Genomic DNA, 8,630 nt, shown 5'->3' on the forward strand with positions numbered 1-8,630 from the left:
TTGCAGGTTCAAGTCTCATACCGGCAGGGATTGTAGGTGGGGGAGTGAATGTACAGCGCTTTCTCTTGAGCAAGGCACCGAACCCCCAACTGCAAAAAATGGCTGCTCACTGCTCCGGGGTGTGTGTTCATGGTGTGTGTGTGTGTTCACTGCTGTGTGTGTGCACTTTGGATGGGTTAAATGCAGAGCACCAATTCTGAGTATTGGTCACCATACTTTTTATCACTTTCCTAATAAAGTACCTTTCCGAGTCATTAATGTTAACCAACAAAAGATGTTAAATAAATATGTAAAGTGAACCTACTGTATCCTAAAAATGAGTTTAATTTGTATTAGAGTTCAATATCTCTTTCGTATTTGTCTTATTGTATTTTTCTGCTTCTTTCAAAAATGATAAATTATATATATATTATATATGAACAACTATAATTTTTTATAAGTTGCTCCCTTTTCACTACTGTTAAAGGTATAGTTCACCCAAAAATGAAAATTGTCATCATTTATTCAAGTTTTTCCAAATTCAATCCTTGATTCAAATTTCTCAAAAGCTTAATTGATTCGGTCTAAAGAGAGAAGAATTAATTACTATTTTTGTTTGAAGACTACATATAAAATAGCTACCAAAATAAATGTTGGTAACTGCAGTTTGACTAAAAGTAATGAATAAAAGTTGAAAAAAAATGCAATGACTTTTCATAGACTAAAACTATGAAAGACTCAAAAGACTAAAATGTGACTAAGACTATTAAGCATTTTCGTCTCAAGATAAAGACTAATGCTAAATCAAAAATGCCTGTCAAAATTAACACTGGAACAGATACAGTCTTTATTGATTGGACAGTGCAAGTACTTCTATTTAAGCGGGTAGAACAAAAGCCATCATAGCAGTTATTTGAGAATTGGCTTACTAGTCATATGGAGCGTAGCGTCCTGGATATGTTGACCAACAGGAGCTCTGCTCCGACTCTGCTGGGGTGCAGGCCATCAGCACTAAAAAGCCTAGGACACTCCCAGAAAAGATTCCAATTATTAACAAAGAGCAGTTTTTTTTGTTTTTTACATGATGATAATAATTTTTTTTTTGTAGTAAAGTGTATTGTGAATTTTTTGTGTTCTTATATATTTTTGGGTATGTGTTGTGATGTTGTTCATCGTGCAGGCGATATGCTGCGCACCGTCTCGATCAGGCTCCTGAAGTCCCTCTTTAGTGTCTGCGTCTGCAGCAGCTTGGTGTCGTTAATGCCGGCGTGAAGCACGACCGCTCCGATGCTCTCTTCACCCTTCAGGATCGCGGTTATCTGTGCAGAAATATCAAGAACACGAGCACCAGGGAAACAGTGAGTGTGCACATTACCTCCAGCTAACATAGCACGAACGTGCCGGACAATGAAGTCTCCGATGATCACAGCATCGTGTTCTGTCTCGCGAAGTCGAGCAAATCGGTTTCCGGTGGAGTTCCCGAAGACCGGAGGCAGCGGAGGGAGAGAGGTTGTCACCCAGGGCCTGGCTCATGTCTTACGCTGTGGCACGGGGTGAAGGACATCTGGAAAGATCGCGTCCTGGGTACACCGGGCCTGTGCAGAGAACCACACAGAGTAGAGGTAGAGCGTGCTGTATACTTACCCCAGACTTGTGAGCATCAACCCCTGAATGTTTCCAGCACGGCTCTCCGCTCTCTCAGCTGAGCCTGCTTCTCCACGAGGTCACGGATCTGCTTCTCCACGGCCTCCAGCTCCTTATTAGAAATAAACAAACTAGAGAATAGGGGAAATGCAGAAAAGAACAATAGTAATATGGAAAACATACAAAAAAATCTTAAGATACCAGAATTTACATTTTTAGATTTTACAGATGCATGATGATATATTGTAAAACATAAATATGTAGTTATTTAATAAGCTTTCTCTGATCACCTGTGTTTTCTATATCTCTGTCAGCAGCTTCCATTAGACATTTTCTTGGAACTTCCCCTCTGTTTTAGAGGGGTTTTTAGACACTCCTGAAATCACAGTACAATTTTTTATCAATATTTGTTTACAATGAAAAATCGAAATGTGTTTGAAACAGTGGTTTGAAATAGTTTCAGCCCATTTTAGCCTGCATGCAAGTGACGTCACTGACAGACTCTACAGTGCAGACTTTTAGGTTAAATTAATTAGCTTACTTCCATTTATCTATTGACAAATTATCAGCAAAAACATTCACAAAGCTATCAAAACCACTCCTTTACACATAAGATGTGATTAAAAGCCCAAACTTTCATTAATAAGAGCTCAAATCAATCATGCTATATAATTATGTTTCTACGCTAGCGTAATGTTTGCTAGCAGACATTTCAGATAATTAAGGAAATATACCATAATCACAGAGACAGAGGTATAAATATTAACAAAAGTACTTGGATAATAGACTGTGGATGATATTAACATATGTTACTTAACCAGTCTGTCGCAGTTGTTGAACTTTTCTTTGGTATCACTGACGAGAAACAGAGAAAGTGTCAGACGCGTCCTCTTCTCTCCAGCAGCTGATGTGTCCGCGGTTGCCATGGCAACTCTCAACGGCTAGTAAGCTAATAAAAACAATATTATTAAAAAAGGGTTTAGCGTCTTTACAGAGTTCAATTCTTATGTTATTACTTTGTTTTATACATTTTATCAACCTATTTATTTACTATAAATTGTAAAACTCACCTCAGAAAAGCTAATTCTCCCGTCAGACACAGTTGAAGTGAAAAGTGCCTCAAACAAACGCGCTGTCCTCCTGATACAGTATCTGCGGCAGATGAGATCGTGTAGCCAGTCTGTGTCATTATTTCATGTTCATAACCCCTTATGAAATAGAAAGTTTCACAACTCCGAAAAAATGTATTTCCTTTCTTGTCAATACTGTGCACGCGGTGTGTCAGCTGTTGAAGCTGTTGTATGTCACGTCACTATATATTAAAAACATGTCCATATTCCGCACAGGGCGGAAAGGACTCAGCCTTCACGCACCCTGTAAAAAGCGAGAGACCAGCGGATGACGGCCCACTGAAGCACCATCTATATATACGTGGTTAGCTGAAATGGCTGCCACGTAAACTTTCAGAGTTGCTGGCGTTACTCCATCAGAGAAACGGTCTTGAAGGAACTCCAGTAATGAAGCCACTGGGCAGTAAACCGGATCCATATTACGAAATCCACACCAGGCCGTAAACAGCTTCCATTTGAAAGCATATAAGCATCTCGTAGATGCTGCTCTAGAATTCATTATAGTCTCGGAGGTTTCAGCGGAAAGACCGGGACATATTAACTCACTCCGCTCAGAGGCCACGCCCACAGTTTCCACAGATCTGGCCTTGGGTGCCAAATCATCCCTCGTGCTTGCGATAGTAAGTCCTGTCTGAGGGGAATCTCCCATGGAGAGCCCGCTACCAGACTGACCAGTTCCGCAAACCACGGCTGTGTGGGCCACCACGGAGCCACCAGCAGCAGCTGCTCCACTCTGTCCCAGCCGTATCCTGGACAACACCGCCGGAATTAGATGAATTGGGGGAAAAGCATACAAGCTGGTCCTGGGCCAATCGTGAGCTAACGCATCCAAGCCTAGGGGCGATGGAGGGCATAGGGAGAACCACAGCGGGCAATGCGTAGTCGTGCTCGACACGAATAAGTCCACTCTCGCCTCTCCAAATATCTGCCATAAAAGGCTCACCGTTTGGGGGTGTGTAATCTCTATTCCCCCTGCTCCAGAGTCTGTCTGGATAGCAGATCCGCTCCGAAGTTCAAACGTCCGGGGACATGAACCGCTCGGATCGACAGAAATCTGTTCTGAGACCAAAGAAGAATATTCCTCGCCAGCCTGCACAGGGGGCGAGAGTGTAATCCTCCTTGATGATTCAGGTATGACACAACCGCTATGTTGTCTGACCTGAGTAGTACATGACGGCTGGTCAGCAGATTTGAGAAATACTGGAGAGCTAGAAAAACTGCCAGTAATTCCAACCTGTTTATTTGCCAACCACGTTGTGTCGCCGTCCATACTCCGTGAGCTGGGCGCCCTTGACAAACAGCTCCCCAACCGGTCAAAGACGCGTCCGTCGTGACAGTCTCTCGGGAAGCACAGATCCCCAGCCGAACTCCAGCTAGAAGGAATTCGGTTGACATCCACTGTTTTATTGACATAACACACCTCCGTGTCACCGAAATCGTACGATGCGGAAAACAACGGGGGGGAAATGTTCTGACTTTTCGTCCACCACTGAAATGGGCGCATGTGAAGTAAGCCCAGACGGATTACAGGGGATGCCGCTGCCATTAGACCTAAAAGTCTGAGGCACAAACTCACCGTCACTGTGCGACCTACTTTGAAGTGACGCACGCATGACGTGAGAGAGACTGAACGCGCGGGGGAGAGATAGTCTTGCTGTCATCGCGTGAGAGTCCAAGTCTATTCCCAGAAAGGTTATCCGTTGAGAGGGAATTAAAACACTCTTCTGGAAATTCGTGCATAAGCCCAGGCTGTTTAGATGATTCAGCACAAGATCCCGGTGAGAGTGTGCTTGAGTCTGCGATTGTGCTAACACCAGCCAATCATCTAAGTAATTCAACACGCGAACGCCCTGGAGCCGCAACGGGGCCAGAGCTGCGTCCATGCATTTCAAAAAAGTTTGGGGAGCCAGGGCTAAGCCGAAAGGAAGAACACGGTATTGATACGCTTTGCCCTCTAAAGCGAATCTGAGGAACTTCCTGTGTCTCTTGATGATCTGAATATGAAAATATGCATCCTTCAGATCGATCGTGACAAACCAACTGTTTGGTTGAATCTGAGACAGAATGGACTTTACCGTTAACATCTTGAATTTGCTCGTACTGAGTGCAAGATTCAAACGGCGTAAATCCAATATGGGTCGCAAACCACCCCCTTTTTTTGGTACAACAAAATAGCGACTGTAAAACCCTGACTCCATCTGAGAGGGGTGTACTTCTTTTATAGCCCCTTTCCTCAGCAGAGCTGTCATCTCTTGCCGCAGCACCGCGACTTCGTTTGGCTTCACAACTGTGGGAAGAATTCCGCGGAAAGGAGGCGGGCCTTTTCGAAACTGAATGGTGTATCCGTGACGAATCGTGCGTAACACCCATTGTGAAATGCCGGGCAAGCATTCCCACGCGGCCCGAAATAACGTCAGTGGTTTCAAGATTTCCGCCTTTTGCAACGTTGTCATACAATTAAAATGCCCGAACACGGAAGGCTCGCGGCGTCCGTAAGCCGGGGAAGCGCGTGCGTCAAATTCGTTGCATCTCGTTGTGTATAATCCTGAAGCGTGTCCACGGCAGGAATTAATCCAACAAGATGAACATTGGGCTCTGCCGCTAGCGAAAAAGCGGCGGCTGTGTGAGCCGTCATAAACGGGCCGTCTTAGCCAGACCCTTGGACCGTCCCTCGGATTCTGAAGGCTGAATTGCGCAGAGTGTCTGAGGGAACGCCCGACATGGTAGCTCGATCCAATGCTGCTCGAAACGCCTTTTGCGGCGAGACAGTCAATGTTTGAGCGTGGGGACTGCAGTGAGAGGGTTAGATGCGCAAAAACGGTCCAACAGCATTCTCTAGTGGAGGGCACAGTCCCTGGCAAGCAGCGAGAATATCAGGAGCTGCTATTAGGAGCCTGAGAACGAGAGGCATTAGCCGTCGAGCTCAGGTCCAACCTTTTCCGCTGTTGCTGGCGAGCCGGTGGAAAAGGCTTAGGACCCCAGTCTTTACGAGGGGGCGCCATAGGCGAAGGCTCTTCTCGTTAGGCAGCCCGTTGGCGGTGAGAGGAGGTTGAACGAGACCGTGCGGGCGCCTGCCGCCGTTCAATCTCCCTGGGCCTGCGTGGAATCAGCTGGTGGAAAGCGGCTGATTGCTGTTTCGCTGCCCTAAATTTATCCACCACCGACGTGACCGCCTCACCAAACAAAACCGTCTTTAGAAACAGGGGCGTCCATGAGAAAAGATTTGTCCTTTTCTTTGATATCGGTGAGATTAAGCCAGAGGTGGCACTCAACCGTAATCAACCCAGCCATAGAACGGCCCACTGCCCGAGCAGTATGTTTGGTAGCGCGTAGCGCCAAATCTGTTGCTCGCCGCAGCTCTTTCACAGCCTCGGGTGTGATACCCTCCCCCTCGTCGAGGTCCTTTAAGAGCTCCGCTTGGTAGGCCTGGAGGACCGCCATAGAGTGGAGCGATGCGGCCGCCTGGCCAGCAGCAGCCATGTAGGATTTCCCGACGAGGCTAGACGTGACTCGACACGCCTTTGAAGGAAGGAGGGGGCGAGACTTCCATGCCGTGGCCAAATTAGGCGCGAGATGTTCGGCGAGAGTCTCTTCCACCGGAGGCATCGCTGCATAGCCACGGTTCGCCATATCAGAAATGGTGGCGAAATCCGCAGCCGCAGCGTTCGTAATGCGCGCCGAGTAAGGCTGTTTCCAGGACCTCGAAACCTCTTGGTGGAGGTCCGCGAAAAAAGGCAGGGGCCTACAGGGCTGCGCAGGAGTACGACTAGTTAGGAAACGGTCGTCCAGCTTCGATGAAGGTTGGGCCTCGGCCTTCTCAACCTCCCAATCCAGTCCCAGCTTACCCACTGCACGAGAAACCACATCCAACAGCACGCTATAGGAGGGGGAAACACGCTTCTCCTGTCCGCTTGGAGGGAGAGGGCTGTCAGTATCGGCCATGAAGTCCTCAGACTCCGAGGCCGCGGTGGATAAGACGTCATCGTCATACTGCCCATAACCGAAGGAGATAGCATCGTATGCCTCCGGGGTGGGCTGTAAACCCTCATCCGAGAAAACGACAGGTTCGACAAAGCTAGTTTCCTGCACTCGGGTAGGGGAGAGCGAGCTACGTGGAGAAAACTCCAGCGCAGCGCTGTCGTCGTGATTTAGGTCGCACATGTCTCCCCAAGCCATCGCCACGGCGGGGGTTGGACGCGGGGGCGACCTTAGAAAATACTTCTACCCTCGAGCGCAGTACTTTAAGCCGCAGGCTATCACAATGGGGGCAAGAAGAAAGGCCACTAAGCGCAGTCTGTGTGTGATGTAAACCCAAACACACTACGCACCTTTCATGAGTGTCTCCCTTCCCATCAAGCAGAATAAGAGTTCATCTGATGTACCGCTCTGCAAATTAGTCACAACGTTTCTTCATATTGTTTGGCTGTTGCAACTATATATAATTCTTGCAAATATAAATCTCATATAAAGAGCAACACTGCACTTCTCGGGTCGGCGGCGTCTGAGCTTTTTATCTGCATTGTCCTCGCCGCACACCCATGCTCAGCACAGCCTATATTCCTTATAAAGCCTGGAATTTACCCCAGGCACAAAAGAAGATTCGATGCGACGTGCAGCTCGATTCAGGTAAAGATAGCAATGTATTGTTAATAATATATCATAATCAGGCTAAAAATGGGCCTAATGCCGCCCACGCATGTGAAAGAAATATTAAAGCATAGTCTACGCTTATTTGTTTTTACCCACAAAAAAAAAAACATCAAGCTTAATTTCATTTTTCCAAAATAACAACAACAACAATAATAATAGGCTAATAATTATAAAATCAATCCGTTTGTCATTTCTCTTTTTTACTTTTTTACTTTATTACTTTTTGTTCGTATTTGTTGTTAGTCACTCAAATAAATAAGATTTTTGTTAGTCTTTTTTATACAGCAGAGAGAAGTGCATGTGGGTTTTGTAATAAGATTGAATTTGTTTTTGTGTTTTTTAGTTAAAATTTTTTAAGGGTTAAATTAATATAATAATATAAATAATTTTTATTTGAAGAAATTATTATGATGATAATGATAAGATGCTGCCTCGACAACAAAATAAGTTAAATTACTTAAATAACTAAATTAAATAAGTTCTAAACTACAAAAAAGGGGGAAAAGAAAGAAATATTCTGTCAAATACAGTTTTAAACAGTATTTGTGCCGCAAAATATGCCGTTGTGATTACAAACAGGGTAAAAAAAGTGTGAAAATACATCAATGACGCCGTATCTGACGGCGTTTTAGTGTGCATGAAAAACACAATTTTTTACGCCGTTCATTTTGCCATATGAGGGCGTAAAAAGACGCGTTTTGCTAATAGCATAATGAGCCACGCCCACTGATTCCTACAGCCAGTACGTTTGAACGGTTTTCACCCAATCAGCCAATTGAAATGCTGCTCATTAAAACTGCTTGGCCGGTCCCGAATTATTTTATATTTGCCTGTTAAATTTTTATTTTGAGCAAATTTGAGTCGTGACATGTCAACGGAGCACAAAAACTGGAATGTGAACACAGGGTCAAATGTGATCTGCGAGGTCCTGCAAACAAATGGGCAAAATCAGATCTTTATTACCTTTCAAAAATAGTAAAGTATAACATTACCAGAGTTTATAAATGGGTAAAGGACATGTAACCTGCAGAAGATAAATATGTCTGTGTGTATTTTTGTATTCTGTATCACAGATGCTAAAGTTAGATGCTCATCCGATGTTGTGTGATGCTGGTAATTTGTTAATGTTGTAGATTTTTCCCATTTTTCTGATGTGAATGCCATGCATTAGGTGTGTTATATTGTTAATCGTACAATAGTCTCAAAGATACTTTGTTCGTGTTTTCT

General features: G+C 44.9%; 1 long non-coding RNA gene across 1 annotated transcript; it reads right to left on the reverse strand.

Annotated features, from left to right (window-relative positions):
- Positions 1-1,611: 1,611 nt before the first annotated feature.
- Positions 1,612-2,819, reverse strand: LOC109068533. Its single transcript, XR_006158975.1, has 3 exons — positions 2,694-2,819; positions 2,442-2,572; positions 1,612-1,754 (listed from the first exon to the last, which is right to left on the reverse strand). It is a non-coding gene; the product is annotated as an uncharacterized LOC109068533 (long non-coding RNA).
- Positions 2,820-8,630: the final 5,811 nt, after the last annotated feature.

The sequence above is a fragment of the Cyprinus carpio genome, unplaced genomic scaffold, assembly GCF_018340385.1.
Source record: "Cyprinus carpio isolate SPL01 unplaced genomic scaffold, ASM1834038v1 S000000836, whole genome shotgun sequence".
Lineage (NCBI taxonomy): Eukaryota > Metazoa > Chordata > Actinopteri > Cypriniformes > Cyprinidae > Cyprinus > Cyprinus carpio.